Consider the following 20394-nt stretch of genomic DNA (forward strand, 5'->3'; position numbering starts at 1 on the left):
ATCCACCCATCATGAGCTCTAGGAACAAGGTTGAGAGTGGGTGAGGCTTGTGCCGGCTGTCCAATAAGGACCCAGGTGGCTGAGGGTGGGCAGAATGCTACTCTAAGGGACCCAAACAACCCTCCCAGAAATTAACCAGGAGGCCGAGGGTGGACAGGGTTAGGGTCGGATGGATCCACGCAGCCCCCCAATCATGAGCCAGGAGGCGGAGGGAGTGGTTGGGAGCCAAACCGGCTGCCCAATCATGGGGAAAAGAGCCCAAGATCAGTCCCTAAACATTACCGAACCAGAAAAGAAGACAGGAAGATGGAGAGTGAAAGGTCAGACCCTGAGCTGTGTAGAGTTGTGTCAGAGGGACGAGAGCCCCTGTGATCCCTAACATGCCCAGCCTAGGAATGGTTGCCCAAAGTACAACTCTGCACAGCTCTGGTTGCTATAGTTGCCACTGATGACGAGTTAGAAAGGAGGGAAAAGGGAATAAGACGAGGCCATCCCACGGAAGGAGGGTGGCATGGCATCTAGGGAGGTAGCTAGGAACAAGGGGGTGGGTTTCAGCAGGAGAATCCTTGGGAAATGCTTGGGAATGTGAAAGACAGCTCCGCAGTTCCAAAAAAGTGGGGAGAGGGCAAGACGGATCACATCTTGCAGCAGCTTGCTTGCCTCGTGGCCCAAAGTAGGCATGGGTAATGTCGTCCTGCAACTGTGCCCCCTGTGGATCCTGGCCCTGGGATGTTTCTCCCATTGAATTCAAAGCACACATGGGGCATCATGGCTATAACAGCCCCCACATCTGGGGGGATCTAGGGGGGAAGTTATGTAGCACAGCACACACTAGCAAGGTCTTTGACACCTTTTCTGATTTACACAGCAGGCGACACTGTACAGGCCGCAAACAACAGAAACACGTTTTCCCCATCCCAAAGGGTCGCTCACTCTGTCACCATACTGGTTTTCCCGTGTGCTTCATTATAGGGGCTGGTGCATCCAGGGAGGTCCTTAGGATACGGTGTCTGCAGGAATGGCCGGAGAGAATAGCCCCAATCAGCTGGAGTAGGGGAAACATAGTCGTCAGCATTTGTATGAGTGCTCCCTGTTCCCTCCCATTTGCCACACATTAAACTTACCCAGCCACCAACCTCAGGCGGCAGGCCAGCTCTCTACCAAAGGAAGCAGACCAGATGCCTCCAGCACCTGGGCATCATGATCCGATCCAGGCATAGTGCCATTCACATAGGTGAAAGTTCCCTGGGCATTACTGGAGGCTGGGCTCCCCAAACCCCCTCCTCCGATAGGGACCAAACACTCTTCGCTTCAGGAAGCATCTCCCCAAAGGGGACAGAACCAGGATTCTGCTGGAGAAGCGTCTCGAAACCCATCAGTCCAAAAGACTACGTTCGGCCAGAGGGCGTGTCAAGGGCATCACCACACCGTCGTCTGCCTGTCTTCAGAGGAACCCTTGCCTCCCTGGTGCCAGCAGTGGGGGAGTTCAAAAGAGTTTAAAACTCAGTCCCTCTCCCTGACTCAGAGATGCCTAGTTTTGGTACCAGGAAAGCTGCCACTCTAACCACCTCTCAGAAAACAGGGCAGAGGAAAGACCAGAGAGTTTCTTGGAGCAAAAACGCAGTTTATTTTGAGCTCAAAAATCACAGTCACAAATGCATTTTGTATGAATTCAAGTGTACCTACATGTTTAGCACACTTATTACTAACGGCTACCTGTTTATATATTTTGGATGTCTTATTCACTTCACAGCTACAAAAAGAGTGGAGAAGAGAGAAAGAAGGCTGAGGCAATGAAGGAGCCATCCTGGCTGTGAAGAATGCTATCTATAGGCCTTGAAACTGGGGAGGATATTTTTTGGCTTCCCTTGGTGGGCTAATTAGGCACACCTGGTGACCTCCAGGAGCTACTCTTCCAGGAGTTACCAATTAGTTGGCTTCAGAAAGGACGGCACCTGATTGGTTGGAAAGGCTGCAGGCTCTGATGGAGGGAGATGGAATATAAAGCCAGCCAGAGGGAATGGCTGAGCTCAGCAGTTCTGGGCAGCAGCTTTATTCTGGCTGGAACATGTCCTCCAGCTTGCTGTTATGAGGAACTCTGCTTGAGCACTGGAACCTTGTTACTCTGTGGGGAGAGCTGAGAGGTAAGAAGCTGTTATTGTTTTTGGTGGGAACAGCTCTTAGCTGCCTAAATCTCAGACTAGGTTTTGTCCTTAAGGTTGCTTTTGAGCCTGGATGTGCTTTTGCATCACCCTGCCTCAAAGTCTGACTAAAGTGGTCAGTGCATCCTCTCTGTAAGAGGCTTCCCACTTCACTAATAGTGAACCAGGAAGAGTCTAGGGAAAGAAAACAATTAAGCTGGGTTACTCTGGGGAATGCATTTCCCCAGAACAGTGTTGACTTTGCTCTTAGTCTTTGAGTATTGATTAGGCAGAAGACTTGTTCAGCTTCCTTTATTTCTGGTGGGCCCTTTTGATGGCCTTGCTTTTGCCTCCCATCCATTGGGGGCATTCCTAGCCGGTGCAATAAAAGGGCCTTTGACTCTCTCTGCATGCAAGGCTTAGTCTGAGCTGTAGGTGGCAGCAGAGCAGTTCTCTGTCTCCCTCTCTCTTTCTCTAGCCATGCCTTCCCTGGTTCTCAAGGTTGATGGTGTGTCTCTTTCTCTGTCTGCCTTTCCTCCTCCAAGGTAGAGTGAGGTGTGGACAGGGCGCTTTACCAGAGCTGCTGCCTATGGCAACTGGATGTGTCCCCCCAAGGTGGAGGCCAGGGCCCTTCTCTGCCCCACAGCCTCTTTCGTGAAGGGCCTGCAAGCCCCGCCTAGCAAAGGGAAAGCCTCGTCCTCCGCTCTCTCACCGCCCAAATCGCCCTGGGAGGATTCCCGCGAAGGCCAGCGCTGCTCCGCCCTGAGGCAGGGGTCAAGCCCGTTGCTGAGCAACCCTCTGGCATCCCCCGGCCTGGCGTGCTCTGGCAAAAGGGGCATTGGCAGCTGGCTGGGCGAGGCAAGGCAGGTAGGTCACTGGGCCTGGTGGGAGAGGGTGGTGACCCTTTGGACCGAGGGCTGGGCTCCTGGCCCCAGTCAGCGTAGGTTCTTGTTTCATTACCCCAGCGTCGGAGCAGTCCACAGTTTGCCAAAGACCAGGAGTGGGGAGGGGGGTGGTGGAAGAAAATGCCAGCCCAGGGGCTGCCTTGTTGCCTGCCACCTCTTTCTGTCTGTCTCTTTTTCCCTTCAAAGGTCCCAGGTTGCTTGGGGGGTGGCACTGGGGACGGGAGTCACCCTTGTAGAGTCTCTTCTAAACTGATCATTTCCGCAGGGCTTATTGATCTTAAGTATCTGGGTGGGGATAAAACCCCTTCATCTAAGTTATGATAAGGAAAAGATTGCACAGTTTTTGACTGCTTTCCTTTTCAGTTTTAGGTATTAAGAGGTACAAATCCCCCCCCTCCATTTCATATTGTCCATATGAAGCAATACATGAAGATATATGTTGTTATGTTAACGGTGTACTTACTGTTTTGCATGTTATGTCTTGTCAGCTGCTGCATTGTCATTTTGGTTTATTTGGTGTGCATTGTGTTTTCAGACTTTTGAAGTACGTCTGTGCGCCGATGGTCGAATGAGCATAATGAGTAGCAAGGAAGAAACATGGCAGAAACGGGATGCCAAATGCTGTGATTGTCTGGTTGAAATGAAAACTTTTGACTGAATACTGTTGAATAAGTCAGGTAAACCTTAGAAGGAAGTATTTCTTTTCTTCTTCATTTTAAAGAAACTTATTTAAGGCACGTAAAATAAACAGCTGTACAGCATTTTTTAAAAAAATTAAAACAAAATCAGTAGTGGGCAAAGTATCATTAAAACAGTGGCAAAGGTAAATCTGTTTTTGCACAGTACGTCATTAAAAGCTGGTTGGAATTGGACTGTCTTCACAGTCTGTCCAGGAGCTATTAAGGGACGTGTGTCGCAAGGCCTTTTCTGTTCATAGAAAACCAGATGTGCCTGCCAAATGCCTCTCTAAGAGTGCAAGCGACTTTTCAGGTTCAGAGAAAGGATGCATCTGAGCCGCCTTTACAGAGATAAAGAAATGTAGGATTGGACAATGTGATGACATTGTAAATTCTTTTTGAAAGTTCTCCACCTGATGTTGAGAACTGTAACGCAGTGGTTGAGAACATGGTTATGAATAGGTGAAAACTCATGTTCATCCATGTAAGGATCAAAGATTAGGAGAGCATACACGGCATCACTTAGGTTACTTCAGAATAAAAAAAAATAAAGGCAGCAGTCAAAAAGAGTAAACGAGAGAGTTTCAGGAGTTAAGATCAAAGCGTACAGTTGATTCAGGATTGTCAAATGGCCAAAATAAAGGTGCATTTTCCCACATTTACACTATTCTCATCTGACAGTTTTTTCGTTATGTAAAGAAGAAAGATCTTCTGTACCAGATTTTAAATTTCTATTCTACATATCTCATTCTAATATTCTTGACTGATTTTTCATGGATGGAAATGTCAGGGTTCTAGTGCCTCCAGTGTGTTTTTCTGCTTAGAGCTGTGTTTCCAAATGCAAACTCTAACAATGCAGATGTGTTGCCTTTAATGCTTTTGTGAACTTGCAGCAGAAGTATTTCAGTACAAAAGTACTTATTCCTGGGAAAAAAATCAGTGTTCTGACCATTGCAATTTTGTCTTCTTTTCTCCCTGCAGAACGTCGGAGATGTGCACGTTGCATTAGAAAGCTCAGTGACCCATCAAGTGCAAGCAGGTGAACTCTTGGTTGAAAGAACTGGAGTGACGGCATATAAAACAAAGTGGCTTCTGCATTTGTGGAAACGTCTCACTCCTGAGAGACATCCTAGACTATAGTGATCAAGAAACAAAGACTGAAGGTTTAGGTGATCACAGAACAAAGAGAAAGCAATTAACTTTAGAGAGAAGCAAGAAGTCAGTGGACATGTAGATGTCTGCCAGCGGAATTCCTTAGGCAAGGCCCTAAGAACTCCCTTTTATGAACCTTAACAAGCTTACAGATTATTGACAGAATTCAGATGGGACACTAGTTACCTCATGGCCACTCAGGATAGGCCGGAGAAATCCTCTGAAGTTACGCTCTAACTCTAAGGGAAAATAGGCAGAATGGGTGAGTCACCCCTCTCCGTCAGGAGCCGCTCTCACTATGCCAGGAGAGTGTACTCTGCACTGAAGAACAGACATCAGCTAGTGACCTGGAGGGGAGCGTTCCCACACTAGACCATGTGGAAGTGCTATATTTGCCAAACCTGAACTTGAAACATAGTCCAGCCATTCTTTTTTCTTTCAACCTGTGGCCAACGACCATTGGCAAAACGAGGGGAAAATGCCTCCTTATGAGAGACTTGAGTTGGCACCCTTGATAGCAAAAGAAAAACAATAGAACACAGCTGGCATCAGGAAGGGATGTGTGTTGGGGAGGAAATGACCTGAGAGGGGAAAGACAGATGGTGTGGCAACCACGGAATGACAGAACTTCCTCGGGGGGTGGGAGAGAGAAGCAAACTTGTGGGGCGGGGGGAGGAAATGGACAGGGCTTGGGACATGGAGGGAATGACTGCAGAATGGGAGGGTGGGGAACCACGCTCATGGTGGCCAGAAAAATACGGGGAGATAGACAGGGCTCGCGTCGAGGAGGGCAGGGGAGGGCAGGGGAGGGGAAGGGAGGGGAAGGGGAGGGGGCAGAAATGCACTTGAGGTGGGCAGGAAAAGCCATGGGCTTTAGATGAGATGCGTCGAGGAGGGACTGACAAGAGAGCGGGGCGGGTGGGAGGGACCATGCTTGGGTTGGGCCAGAAAGGCAGGGTGGGGATAGAGGGGGCTTGAGGGGAGGAGAGAGAAGAGCGTTGAGGGTGAAGGGGGATTTGTGGTAGGCAGGGCACGCAGCGGGGAGCAGAGGGGGCATTGCGGGAGGGTTTGTGAAAGGAAAGGGGTAGTCCTGGGAGTGGAGAGGGACAAGAGGGGTTTATTTGCATAATAGAGATGAATGAGAAGAAAGGGATGTTATTTTCTTGGGTATATAAGGGGAAAGAGAAACAGTCTTTTTATGGGTGTGTTTCTACCCATTTAATGCACACTTCTGCTTAAAATAGTGTGCTGCACCCCAAAGTTCAAATCAGCTATTCCCAGAAGCTACAAGCGACCCCATCAGAGTTGTTTTCTTCTCTCTACCCCAAGAGAGACTCTTAACAACTGACTGAATCCTCTTCAGGGAAGACCATGGAAAGCATTTCCTTGACATCCACCCAGGTAGGGGCTGAGAAACATGTCCCCTACCCCAATATTAAAATTGACCCATCAGTGGCACTTCCTGAAATGAGACAATGCAAAGGCTGCTTATTTCCTTGGCTGATGGGAAGCGATAGTTTCTCCCGTGTTATTGTGAATTCAGCAGGCTTTCGTCTTCGCCTTTTAGAGAGCGGTGCTGTTTTAAAGCTGAGACAGGAGAAATATTTCATGGACCCGTCTCGTGGGTGGGTGTTAAGATAATCTTGGTATTCAATTTTTTCAGGAAGGGAAGCATTGGTTTCTCTACCCTTAGCGGCATATAGGCAGGCTTGGCATCGTCTCGTGCTGCTGCTGGCTGAAGTTCTAATCTTCAGGCAGGAGAGCTCCTTCTACCCGTCATTGGAGGGAGGGTGTCAAGGAGAGCACTTAAGCATTTGAGAATTGTTAGTTTCTCTTCTGCTCCATGGTCGTAGCAGGTTTGGCATCGTCGCATTTTGAAGAAGGGTTCGTTCTGGCAAGTTTTTGCATTGTTTAAATTTGGGGATGTGGTGCGTCCTTAGGCGCCTTTCATCTTGGATTAGGCGACGTATTTCCTCTACCCGTCTTGAGTGATTGGTTGTCAAGGAAATCCCTTCCGTGGGCCTTCCTGAACAGAAGTGGTGATTTCTCTTCTGTTCAAAGACAACATCAGGCTTGGCTTCGTCGTAATTGGGGGGGCTGGGTTCGTAGTGCGATTTTCATTACGAAAAGGATTTCCTTTACCCGTCCTGTGTGATTGGATTTCTAGGAAAAGACTGTCATGGCTTTCTTGAAGAGAAGAAGTAATTTCTCTTCTTGTTAAAGGAAACTATCAGTCTTTGCATTGTTTCACTTCGGTGGCGTGGTGCGTCCTTAGGCGCCTTTCATATGGATTAGGCGACGTATTTCCTCTACCCGTCTTGAGTGATTGGTTGTCAAGGAAATCCCTTCCGTGGGCTTTCCTGAACAGAAGGGGTGATTTCTCTTCTGTTCAAAGAGAACATCAGGCTTGGCTTCGTCGTAATTGGGGGGGCTGGGTTCGTAGTGCGATTTTCATTACGAAAAGGATTTCCTTTACCCGTCCTGTGTGATTGGATTTCTAGGAAATGACTGTCATGGCTTTCTTGAAGAGAAGAGGTAATTTCTCTTCTTGTTGAAGGAAACTATCAGACTTTGCATTGTTTCACTTCGGTGGCGTGGTGCGTCCTTAGGCGCCTTTCATCTTGGATTAGGCGACATATTTCCTCTACCCGTCTTGAGTGATTGGTTGTCAAGGAAATCCCTTCCGTGGGCTTTCCTGAACAGAAGTGGTGATTTCTCTTCTGTTCAAAGACAACATCAGGCTTGGCTTCGTCGTAATTGGGGGGGCTGGGTTCGTAGAGCGATTTTCATTACGAAAAGGATTTCCTTTACCCGTCCTGTGTGATTGGATTTCTAGGAAATGACTGTCATGGCTTTCTTGAAAAGAAGAGGTAATTTCTCTTCTGGTTGAAGGAAACGATCAGACTTTGCATTGTTTCACTTCGGTGGCGTGGTGCGTCCTTAGGCGCCTTTCATCTTGGATTAGGCGACGTATTTCCTCTACCCGTCTTGAGTGATTGGTTGTCAAGGAAATCCCTTCCGTGGGCTTTCCTGAACAGAAGTGGTGATTTCTCTTCTGTTCAAAGACAACATCAGGCTTGGCTTCGTCGTAATTGGGGGGGCTGGGTTCGTAGAGCGATTTTCATTACGAAAAGGATTTCCTTTACCCGTCCTGTGTGATTGGATTTCTAGGAAATGACTGTCATGGCTTTCTTGAAGAGAAGAAGTAATTTCTCTTCTTGTTGAAGGAAACTATCAGTCTTTGCATTGTTTCACTTCGGTGGCGTGGTGCGTCCTTAGGCGCCTTTCATCTTGGATTAGGCGACGTATTTCCTCTACCCGTCTTGAGTGATTGGTTGTCAAGGAAATCCCTTCCGTGGGCTTTCCTGAACAGAAGTGGTGATCTCTCTTCTGTTCAAAGACAACATCAGGCTTGGCTTCGTCGTAATTGGGGGGGCTGGGTTCGTAGAGCGATTTTCATTACGAAAAGGATTTCCTTTACCCGTCCTGTGTGATTGGATTTCTAGGAAATGACTGTCATGGCTTTCTTGAAGAGAAGAAGTAATTTCTCTTCTTGTTGAAGGAAACTATCAGTCTTTGCATTGTTTCACTTCGGTGGCGTCGTGCATCCTTAGGCGCCTTTCATCTTGGATTAGGCGACGTATTTCCTCTACCCGTCTTGAGTGATTGGTTGTCAAGGAAATCCCTTCCGTGGGCTTTCCTGAACAGAAGGGGTGGTTTCTCTTCTGTTCAAAGACAACATCAGGCTTGGCTTCGTCGTAATTGGGGGGGCTGGGTTCGTAGAGCGATTTTCATTACGAAAAGGATTTCCTTTACCCGTCCTGTGTGATTGGATTTCTAGGAAATAATTTTCATGGCTTTCTTGAAGAGAAGAAGTAATTTCTCTTCTGGTTGAAGGAAACGATCAGACTTTGCATTGTTTCACTTCGGTGGCGTGGTGCATCCTTAGGCGCCTTTCATCTTGGATTAGGCGACGTATTTCCTCTACCCGTCTTGAGTGATTGGTTGTCAAGGAAATCCCTTCCGTGGGCTTTCCTGAACAGAAGGGGTGATTTCTCTTCTGTTCAAAGACAACATCAGGCTTGGCTTCGTCGTAACTGGGGGGGCTGGGTTCGTAGTGCGATTTTCATTACGAAAAGGATTTCCTTTACCCGTCCTGTGTGATTGGAGTTCTAGGAAATGACTTTCATGGCTTTCTTGAAGAGAAGAAGTAATTTCTCTTCTTGTTGAAGGAAACTATCAGTCTTTGCATTGTTTCACTTCGGTGGCGTGGTGCGTCCTTAGGTGCCTTTCATCTTGGATTAGGCGACGTATTTCCTCTACCCGTCTTGAGTGATTGGTTGTCAAGGAAATCCCTTCCGTGGGCTTTCCTGAACAGAAGGGGTGGTTTCTCTTCTGTTCAAAGACAACATCAGGCTTGGCTTCGTCGTAATTGGGGGGGCTGGGTTCGTAGAGCGATTTTCATTACGAAAAGGATTTCCTTTACCCGTCCTGTGTGATTGGATTTCTAGGAAATGACTTTCATGGCTTTCTTGAAGAGAAGAAGTAATTTCTCTTCTGGTTGAAGGAAACGATCAGACTTTGCATTGTTTCACTTCGGTGGCGTGGTGCGTCCTTAGGCGCCTTTCATCTTGGATTAGGCGACGTATTTCCTCTACCCGTCTTGAGTGATTGGTTGTCAAGGAAATCCCTTCCGTGGGCTTTCCTGAACAGAAGTGGTGATTTCTCTTCTGTTCAAAGACAACATCAGGCTTGGCTTCGTCGTAATTGGGGGGGCTGGGTTCGTAGAGCGATTTTCATTACGAAAAGGATTTCCTTTACCCGTCCTGTGTGATTGGATTTCTAGGAAATGACTGTCATGGCTTTCTTGAAGAGAAGAGGTAATTTCTCTTCTTGTTGAAGGAAACTATCAGACTTTGCATTGTTTCACTTCGGTGGCGTCGTGCGTCCTTAGGCGCCTTTCATCTTGGATTAGGCGACGTATTTCCTCTACCCGTCTTGAGTGATTGGTTGTCAAGGAAATCCCTTCCGTGGGCTTTCCTGAACAGAAGTGGTGATTTCTCTTCTGTTCAAAGACAACATCAGGCTTGGCTTCGTCGTAATTGGGGGGGCTGGGTTCGTAGAGCGATTTTCATTACGAAAAGGATTTCCTTTACCCGTCCTGTGTGATTGGATTTCTAGGAAATGACTGTCATGGCTTTCTTGAAGAGAAGAAGTAATTTCTCTTCTTGTTGAAGGAAACTATCAGTCTTTGCATTGTTTCACTTCGGTGGCGTGGTGCGTCCTTAGGCGCCTTTCATCTTGGATTAGGCGACGTATTTCCTCTACCCGTCTTGAGTGATTGGTTGTCAAGGAAATCCCTTCCGTGGGCTTTCCTGAACAGAAGTGGTGATTTCTCTTCTGTTCAAAGACAACATCAGGCTTGGCTTCGTCGTAATTGGGGGGGCTGGGTTCGTGGAGCGATTTTCATTACGAAAAGGATTTCCTTTACCCGTCCTGTGTGATTGGATTTCTAGGAAATGACTGTCATGGCTTTCTTGAAGAGAAGAAGTAATTTCTCTTCTTGTTGAAGGAAACTATCAGTCTTTGCATTGTTTCACTTCGGTGGCGTGGTGTGTCCTTAGGCGCCTTTCATCTTGGATTAGGCGACGTATTTCCTCTACCCGTCTTGAGTGATTGGTTGTCAAGGAAATCCCTTCCGTGGGCTTTCCTGAACAGAAGGGGTGGTTTCTCTTCTGTTCAAAAACAACATCAGGCTTGGCTTCGTCGTAATTGGGGGGGGGCTGGGTTCGTAGAGCGATTTTCATTACGAAAAGGATTTCCTTTACCCGTCCTGTGTGATTGGATTTCTAGGAAATGACTGTCATGGCTTTCTTGAAGAGAAGAAGTAATTTCTCTTCTGGTTGAAGGAAACGATCAGACTTTGCATTGTTTCACTTCGGTGGCGTGGTGCGTCCTTAGGTGCCTTTCATCTTGGATTAGGCGACGTATTTCCTCTACCCGTCTTGAGTGATTGGTTGTCAAGGAAATCCCTTCCGTGGGCTTTCCTGAACAGAAGGGGTGATTTCTCTTCTGTTCAAAGACAACATCAGGCTTGGCTTCGTCGTAACTGGGGGGTCTGGGTACGTAGTGCGATTTTCATTACGAAAAGGATTTCCTTTACCCGTCCTGTTTGATTGGATTTCTAGGAAATGATTTTCATGGCTTTCTTGAAGAGAAGTAATTTCTCTTCTGGTTGAAGGAAACTATCAGACTTTGCATTGTTTCACTTCAGTGGCGTGGTGCGTCCTTAGGCGCCTTTCATCTTGGATTAGGCGTCGTATATCCTCTACCCGTCTTGAGTGATTGGTTGTCAAGGAAATCCCTTCCGTGGGCTTTCCTGAACAGAAGTGGTGATTTCTCTTCTGTTCAAAGGCAACATCAGGCTTGGCTTCAATATTCGGGTGGGGGACATATGTCTAAGACCCTATCTGGGTTCGATGTCAAGGAAATGCTTTTCATGGTCTTCCCTGAAGAGGATTCAGTCAGTTATTAAGAGTCTCTCTTGGTGTAGAGAGTAGAAAACATCTCTGATCGACTGGGTTTCCTTTTCCCCTTATATACCCAAGAAAATAACATTCCTTTCTTCTCATTCACCTCCATTAAGCAAATAAACCCCTCTTGTCCATCCCTCTTCACTCCCAGGACCACCCCTTTCCTTTCACAAACCCTCCCGCAATGCCCCCCTCTGCTCCCCGCTGCGTGCCTTGTCTACCACAAATCCCCCTTCACCCCCAACCCTCTTCTCTCTCCTCCCCTCAAGCCCCCTCTATCCCCACCCTGCCTTTCTGGCCCAACCCAAGCATGGTCCCTCCCACCCGCCCCGCTCTCTTGTCAGTCCCTCCTCGACGCATCTCATCTAATGCCTGTGGCCTTTTCCTGCCCACCTCAAGTGCGGTTCAAAACCCTTCCCTCCCAACCAATCATTCCCTCCTCGATGCGAGTCCTGGTGCCATGTGTGCCATGGCTGTGCTCTGCCAAGAAAGGGCCAGCATTCCCACTGCAGTACGGCAGTTTAACCACTGTGCCATGAGGCTCAGTGCATTAGGGTGCAAGTCTATGTACTGTCCCAGCTTCTGCAGCAGAAAGTTGTAACAAACCACCAGAATACACTGCATGTTTCCAGGTGAACATTACTTGGGGAGGATAGATGGCTCAGAGAGTTAAATATCTGACTGATATGTCAGAGGTTCTGAGTTCAGTTCTCCAGTGTGTGTCCGAGGTAAAGAGCCAACCTCTTTTGTCCTGAACAAACTGCACTGTCTCAGAGTACCATCAGAAGAAAATGTAGACCACTTGAAGAGTATACCTACAAAACCTTGGCTAGAGTTGCTATAAGTTGGAATTAAATTGATGGCAGACAATGATTATTATCTGACATAATGAGTGCCAGGGCTTGTTTATGTTATTTAATTTTACTTGATTTACTTTTCTGTACTGCAGTAGCTGGAGGCTAAATTTAGACTCTTGAACTGGTATCATCCTCCAGCCATGAATTAAAGAAACAATTTAGTTATGCTTACAAAATGGGAGCATTCCCAGAAAGCATACGGCAAACTTGGCCACCTCCCTGCTTATCCCTGCCTCCGGGTCATTTCTGAACAGACTGAAAAGTACTGGTCCCAGGACAGATCTCTGGGGCACACCGCTTTTCCCCTCTCGCCATTGTGAAAATCGCCTGTTGACTGGACCTACTCTCCTGGTTTCCTGGTTCTCAACCCATTCATAAGAGGACCTGCCCTCTTATCCCCTGACTGTGGAGTTTTCTCAGCAGCCTTCGTTGAGGGACCACGTCAAACATCTTCTGAAAATCCAAATAGATAATATCTAATGGTTTGCCCACATCCACATGCCTGTTGACCTTTTCAACGAATTCTAAAAGGTTTCTCCCTGGAACAGACGTTGGGCTAACCTGCCTGTAGTTTCCTGAGTTCCCCCTTCTTCCCTATTTAAAGATTGGTGTGACATCTGGCACTGTGACTGTTTGAAGGGATGAGGTGTGTATTTTAGTTAAGAGATCAGGAACTTGATTTCTCAGTTCCTTAGTAACCCTTGGGTGGCTGCCATCTGGGCCCAGTAACTTATTGATCTTCTGTTTATCAATTAGGTCTAAAACATTGTCTCTTTTAACCTGTATAATGATTATGTATTATGATATGAATAAAAATGTGCTGTAGAACAGAAAAGATAGAATTAGATATTTTTTTCAGTCCTTGTGAGAAGTATGACTCTCAGAATAAGAGTATGCTGCCTGAAAACCAGGATGCTTGTTTCTTTTCCTTGCTTATTTATTCTATGACGGAAATCCTGTTGCATCGTTAAACAAAAGATGTAGCATTTGGAATTGAATGGTTGTAAGTTAAGAAATCTCTGAGGATGTATCGGTTGCATGCCAGTTTGTGTAACTCAGTATCAGACTATGGAAATTTCTTAACATATAGCACTTTACTTTCAGAAGTTATATCCTTTGCATATCCGCAGATTCCCTGCTCTGCATTTACAGGTACATTATTCCCAGTGCAGCAACAGCAAAAATCTTTTGACTTGCATATTGTGGGCTTATTGTGATGCTTTCCACGTAGCTCCATTTCATGCTGCACTCCCCATGGGTTGTGTTTCTCTTGTCTGGATTTGTTATGGCCCAAACCAACCAACCAACCAATTATTCCTATTGTGCTGATGTGACACAACCAAGCAGAATTACTGGCAAAAGTGGCAACAGAGGGAGGACAGGATCAGCAGCGCAGACAGTCCTATTTTGATTTTCCGTCTGCTATGTCTTGCACATTCTTTTGCTTATCGGTCAAAACGTCTGCTGTCCTCTCCCACCTTACAAGCAAGCAGGTTTGGATCTGTGGATGGAGAAATGAAGCTTGGTCGTTCCGTATCATTATAACCCAAAGACTCCCCAGATTAGTCAAGGACAACAAAAGGGAGAAAGCATGAGGATTTACAAGCTCACAATATCTGGTATCACCTGATTTGTCACAGACAGTTTCCTTGCAATTTGCTGGTCATGGCTGTGGCATATCTGGAATGTTGTTGGTATAATCAACCTTGCATCAAATATGAGAGACCAGGGCTGGGGACCCTTTAGCCCTCCAGATACTTTGCATTACAAATGTCCATTATCATTTATCATTAGACATGCCGTAAGAACTACTGGGAACTGCATTGCATAATACCTGGAGGACAAAAAAAAAATCCCTATCTTTTTATAGCAATTAAGCTAGTGCTACTCAGCTTTAGGGCTAATTTGCTAGAAACATTCTTATAATTGTCATCTGAAATCATAACAGAAGAATATGTACATGCATATCATTTGCACGGCTCTTTCTTTCCAGTAAATGCAAATGAATAATTAAGATGAGATTATGAGTTGTCATATCATACGGTTCTTCTTGGCACAACTTCAGCCAGCCATTTGGACTCAGGAGAAGCGTGTTTCTTTCTTCCTTCGCAAACAACTCTTTGGAGAGTAGGTGTCAGATAACTGTACCGGGCAAGTTAAGTCAGCAAACAAGTTTAGCCCATTTAATTTATCTGTGTAAATCATGCCTTGTGTGGGCTTGAACATCCCTGTCTTGGCAGTAAAAAGGGAAGGAGCTTTTTCGAAGATGGGGTTGTTTGGAGTCTTTACAACACGTGGTTGTATTCTGGGTGCCGTGACCAGATGAAGTAGCCCAGTCGTGTGTGTCCTCCCCCTGTGGTAAAACATCCACCCGCACACAAAGTCACTCACTCTCTTTCTTCCTTGATTGGAAATGGAAATCGTTGGCCAGAAATTAATGCATTCCAGATATTGCCTTGAAAGACCCCTGAATACCATAAATAAGATGTGGGCCGGGGCCGATGGGAGGGGGGGGAAAGAGGGGAATTCTGGAAGATTTCCCGACCCGCTTCTTGACTTTGCAACCCTTTGTGCCTCTAAGTGCTTCTCTAGAAAGCATGAATAGCCTTAGGGAGAAAAAACGTGTTTGGAAGTTGGTTGGAAAACAGTGTGACAACAGTGAATTAGAACCAGGAATCCTATCATCTTTTATATATCAAAGTATGTCTCTAAGATATAGTAGCTTTATACATTTTTCTCATAAACCAGTGTCTGAATGTGATTTCTAAAAGTAAAGAGGCTTCCGCTAACTGCCTTTTGATGGTCAGGGGCTGAATCCACAGGTTAAATCTACTGCTCTGCTAGCACTGTAGTGGTGGTTAGAGGTCTTGACTGGAGCTCAGAAAACCAGCTTTGCTTCTTAGTACCTTTAATTAATTACATTTAATGTGGTGGCACTGCGGATTAAACCACAGAAGCCTGTGGGCTGAAAGGTCAAAAGACCAGCAGTTTGAATCCACGCGACGGAGTGAGCTCCCGTCGCTTGTTCCAGCTCCTGCCAACCTAGCAATTCGAAAGCATGTTTAAAATGCAAGTGGATAAATAGGTACCACCTCGGCGGGAAGGTAACGGTGTTCCGTGTCTAGTCATGCTGGCCACGTGACTACAGAAACTGTCTGTGAATCAACACTGGCTCTACAGCTTGGAAACGGGGATGAGCATCGCACCCTAGAGTTGGACGCGACTGGACTAATTGTCAAGGGGAACCTTTACCGTTACTCTAACGTTAATTTATGCTGCCTTTCTACTAGGTCTGGGACTGAAAGCAGCTCACAGTTTAATAAATACACTAAAATAAAGTATGGGCTAATTCAGACACGAATTGTTTGATGTGCTTCAGGAGCAAATGGTTTGCTCTTTTTTCTTACAACCACATAATGTAACTGCTAGAGTGAACCAATGTGCCCCTACAACCCCCCAACGTGCACAGTTTTAAATCCCTGTGAGGGGCTTCTACATTTTAGGTGCAGGTTTGTGTAACTCTAGTTTAGTCTGTTCCCCGTGTGTGTAATTGCTGGGAATGCACTGAAATTTAGCCTTGCAGCTCCAAAGTCAGTGTCAATGTCTAGTATTGTGAAATGGCTTTAAAAATAAGCTGCTTCAAGATATTGGCAAATTGAACACTTCCCCTGATCCTATGTGGAGGGACAGGCTAATGATGATGATGATGATGATGATTCTTCACCAGGCAGTCAAAATTTTAAAAATATTGACTGGCATTATATGACAGATACAAGTTTTAACCAAAAGCAATAGTATCTGTTAAAGAGCGGCGCAGTATGTATGCTGTTCCTAATATTACCTTTTTCGTAGCTCTGATGTTGTGATTTCCAAGATCTGCAACTGCTTATAGTACTGTGCGAAATTTCTTGATATTGTTCCCATAGCTGCAATGACCACGGGGACCACTGAAGTGTATTTCATCTACAAGCAAAATGTTTTGATTGCCAGATCTCTGTATTCTTCCAATTCTTTCTTTTCAATGCTGGCATCCTCTGGAATTACAATGTCAGTGATCCAGACATTTCTTCGTTCTATTGCTACTATGTCTGATGTGTTATGTTCAAGGTATCTATCGATTTGGATCCAGGAAACCCACAAGATCTTGACTTCCTCATTTTCTGACACCTCCTCTGCCAAGAAAAAGTTTCATCTTTTTCAAATACACTTATACACAGGCCTACAGGTCTTACAACCTCATGAACTTGGCTCACCTCCTACTTATAAAATGCCCTCTAGGAACCAAAACATCTGTCCTGCCACAATAAACAACGGCAGTATCTTTCTGGACCAAGAGGGTGAACTCGAAAAACTTAAAATCATAGAATGACTACCCAGATTGTCCATTTCCTCCCATCTGTTTCGGAACATAGCAGGCTGGACAAGAGCAAATCAAGGAGGACTTCCAGAAAGAGAGAGTTCCACTAATCCCCCTCTTGGTAAGAAAATGCCTATTATTGACTGGACAACAACCCATCAAATAAATTCTCAGTTGACGCTTCTTTCTTGGAACATCGCAGGTTGGCAAGGCAAGCTCCTGGATCCCTCTTTTCAACCCTTCATCAGGGGATATGATATAATAAGCCTCCAAGAGACTTGGGAGACAAAAGACCTGGAGCTAGATGGTTTTACAAGTTATACACTGAAAGCCGAACCAAGTACCGGGGGAGGTAGAGCCAAAGGAGGCCTTGGGGTGTTAGTTTCTACTAAGCTCCGAGCCACCAAAATTAGCTTAGCCACATTACCTCATATGGCAATGTCTCTGTTTATTAAGCTTCAATGTATTACCCTGCTGTTTATTAATGTGTATCTTCCTCCACTCCAGCACAAACAACAAAATAAGGATAGGTGGGCAGCCCTGCAAAATTTTATCAGTAGAATGACATCTTTACACCCCAAAGCATCTGTAATACTGACAGGAGATTTTAACGCCAGAATTGGTCTAAATGATGAAGCCCTCTACCATCATTTTGGTGAACACGCTCCTGAAATGGAAATGGGACATGGAAATCCCTGTTAGACAATCCAAAGATCAGTTTTGTAACTATTCCGGTCTATGTCTTTTACAGATGATAAATAGTTTGGATTTAGTGCTATTAAATGGAGGAGTGGAAGGGGATAAATCCGGGGAATATATACCTTCCTGGGAGGGTGTGGTGCTTCAGTTATTGATTACTGTATCATTTCCTATGACCTGCTAAATTTGGTACTCAGTTTTGAAGTTGGTACACGCACAGAGAGTGACCATCTCCCCCGATTACAATACTATCTTGTCAGAGCCAAAATATTCATGCAGACTACGAACCGCAACTTAGTATAGAGGCAGAAATTGGAGTATCTCGGGTGAGATGGTCAGCAAAGGCAGAGTATGACACAACTGCATTCCTGCATTCGGAAAGCTGTCTTAGAGTGCGGGAGTCCCTTTTGAAAACAGGTTCCCCTGAAAAGGTTCTTGAACTATATCAAGAAATAGTCACAGCACTACAAGGACATTTGATTCATAAAAAATCCATAAGACAGGACATCCCTTTTTGTAGAACCCATAGATCCAAACCATGGTTTGATCATGAATGTCTGGAAATGAAGTACCTTCTATTAGGAACGTATAAGAGATATAGGGAATCAAATATGCCATCCCTACCACCTGATTGGTTTCAGTTAAAGAAAAAATATAAAAAGCTAATTAAGGACAAAAAGAATTTGGCATTGAAGATGAGTTGGCAGAAATTAATTGTAGCATCAAGGTCCCATGACTCTGTTACCTTCTGGGAAATAGTCTTGAGAGGGTTAGATGGCCAAGCAGGTGCAGCAAATTCATATATACCAGTTAAGACTTGGGAACTATATTTTACCGGTCTATATGCTGCAAAACAATCCGGACATTTGGCTCCACAAACTGCTTCCCGTGATCTCCCTGACTGGCCCCCAGTTTTAATCTCTGAAATCACCAGACCTATTGCTAAGCTTAAAGTAGGCAAAGCACCCGGGAGTGATAACATCCCTCCTGTGATTCTTAAAGCCAATATTAATTGGTGGGCCCCAGTATTAGCAACACTATTTACATGCATTAACCAGCTTGCATGTATACTGGAGGACTGGGGACTTGCTATCATCATTCCAGAGCTGACCCTGCAAATCAGTCTGCTAAGTGTTATTAGTAAACTGTATGCTCACCATCTTCTTGAGAAACTACATAGTTGGATGGAAGAGGAAAATCTTCTAGATGATGAGCAAGCAGGATTTAGACCAGGACGCTCTACAGGAGATCATGGTATAGTTTTACAACATCTAGTGGATAAATATTGCTTTAAGACCAAAGGAGCATTATATACAGCATTTATTGATTTCAAATCCGCATTTGATATGATTCCACGACACAGGCTTTGGCAGAAGTTGGAGACAACCAGTATTGATAGGCGGCTCCTGATCCGCTGCCTCTATGAAAAAACCAGGTTGAAGGTGAGATGTAACAGAGCAGGGCACCTCACCAAGGCCATCCCCACATATGCTGGCGTCAAACAAGGCTGTGTATTGGCTCCCACTTTGTTCAGCATCTATATTAACTCCTTGGTCAAGAATTTCTCTGGAACTAACTTTCATCCCCCTAAACTAGCAGATAGACCCCTATCTACTCTTTTAGACGCAGATGATGTTGTACTTCTCTCATTAATACGCCGTGTTGGTTTACGGCGTGTTGGTTTACGGCGGTTATTAAGAGCCCTGGGCAATTATTGTAAAACTGAGGAATTAGTAATTAATTATGATAAATCCAAACTCTTAGTGTTTACTAGGAAACGGATCACACACAAATGGCAAATAAATGACCATCCAGTCGAGCAAGTTAAATCTTATAAATATCTGGGTGTGATCTTCCAGTCCTCAGGATCTTGGAAGGCTCAAATATCCAACACTATAGCAAATGCTCAGAGAAGTATTAAGTCACTCATACGCTTTTTCTTTGCTAAAGGAGGTCAGCATATACCATCAGCCACACAGGTCTTCAATGCGAAGGTGTTAGCACAGATGTTATATGGTGCACAATGGTGTAATTACAGAAATTATATTGCAATGGAGTCCACTCAAATGAAATTTCTGAGAACTATCCTTGGACTCCCAAGTTGTGTGCCAAATGCACTTTTACGACTAGAAACAGGCCAGATGTTGATAGAGTCTCGGGCATGGATACTTAAGCTGAATTTTTGGCTAAAAATGTTTTTCACCCCTGTGGGGTTGGCTCCCCTAGTGCTAATTGATAAGTTTCAGTCCAGATGGCAAAGATCTATGAATGAGAAATTAAATAATTTGGGCTTCTCGAGAAGTGCTATTTTGTTAATGGGCTATACAAAAGCAAAACAAGAACTACACCAGCGAATCACAGACAATGAGCTACAACACCATGTCAGTATAGCTACGACCCATCCTGGCTTTAGAGATTATGGTCAGGCGTTTTTACCTGCTAGCTATTTGAATATTCTGACCCTTCCAAAATATAGAAAAGCTTTTACATTGGCAAAGTTTAATGTACTTCCTTCAGTCCTGCTGGAAGGCAGATACAAGAACATTCCCTATGAAGAGCGCTTATGTCCTTGTGAGGCTGGAGTGGTGGAGACGGTTGGCCATATTCTGTTGTATTGCTCCTTCTATACTGGTATCCGTAATACTTTTATTCGTCCAATTTTGCAATGCATCCCCGGTAGAGATGATGAGTACTATACATGCTATCTGCTGGCAGACCAATGTCCATCAGTAACGATTAAAGTGGCCAGCTTCTGTGCAGCGGCACTAGTCTGCAGGTGAGAAATGGTGTCTTAATCCTGTAGATATATACAGGTATGTACCCATATATGAATATGTATGAACTGGGGGTAGGGGTATACTCCTAAGATTTATTTACGGATTTTATTCCCCTAAGAGTCTTCTGCACATAATGTATATTATAATTGTATTGATTCTGTTTACGTATACTTGTGCGGTTATTCTGTGTTATTCACATCTGATCTGTTGATCGTAATAAAGTATTCATTCATTATACAATATTGAGCCTTTGTTTATATTATTTTCAAAATATTCTCCATTTTCACTGCCTTGAG

At 45.1% G+C, this 20394-nt stretch overlaps 1 long non-coding RNA gene across 2 annotated transcripts; it reads left to right on the plus strand.

Annotated features, from left to right (window-relative positions):
* Window positions 1-1922: 1922 nt before the first annotated feature.
* Window positions 1923-5456, plus strand: LOC140704646 (uncharacterized). Of its 2 annotated transcripts, none has more exons than XR_013544657.1 (3): window positions 1923-2144; window positions 3582-3723; window positions 4705-5456. It is a non-coding gene; the product is annotated as an uncharacterized LOC140704646 (long non-coding RNA). The 2 variants fall into 2 exon arrangements; XR_013544656.1 differs by lacking the exon at window positions 1923-2144 and adding an exon at window positions 2151-3008.
* Window positions 5457-20394: the final 14938 nt, after the last annotated feature.

Source organism: Pogona vitticeps, chromosome 4 (assembly GCF_051106095.1).
Source record: "Pogona vitticeps strain Pit_001003342236 chromosome 4, PviZW2.1, whole genome shotgun sequence".
Lineage (NCBI taxonomy): Eukaryota > Metazoa > Chordata > Lepidosauria > Squamata > Agamidae > Pogona > Pogona vitticeps.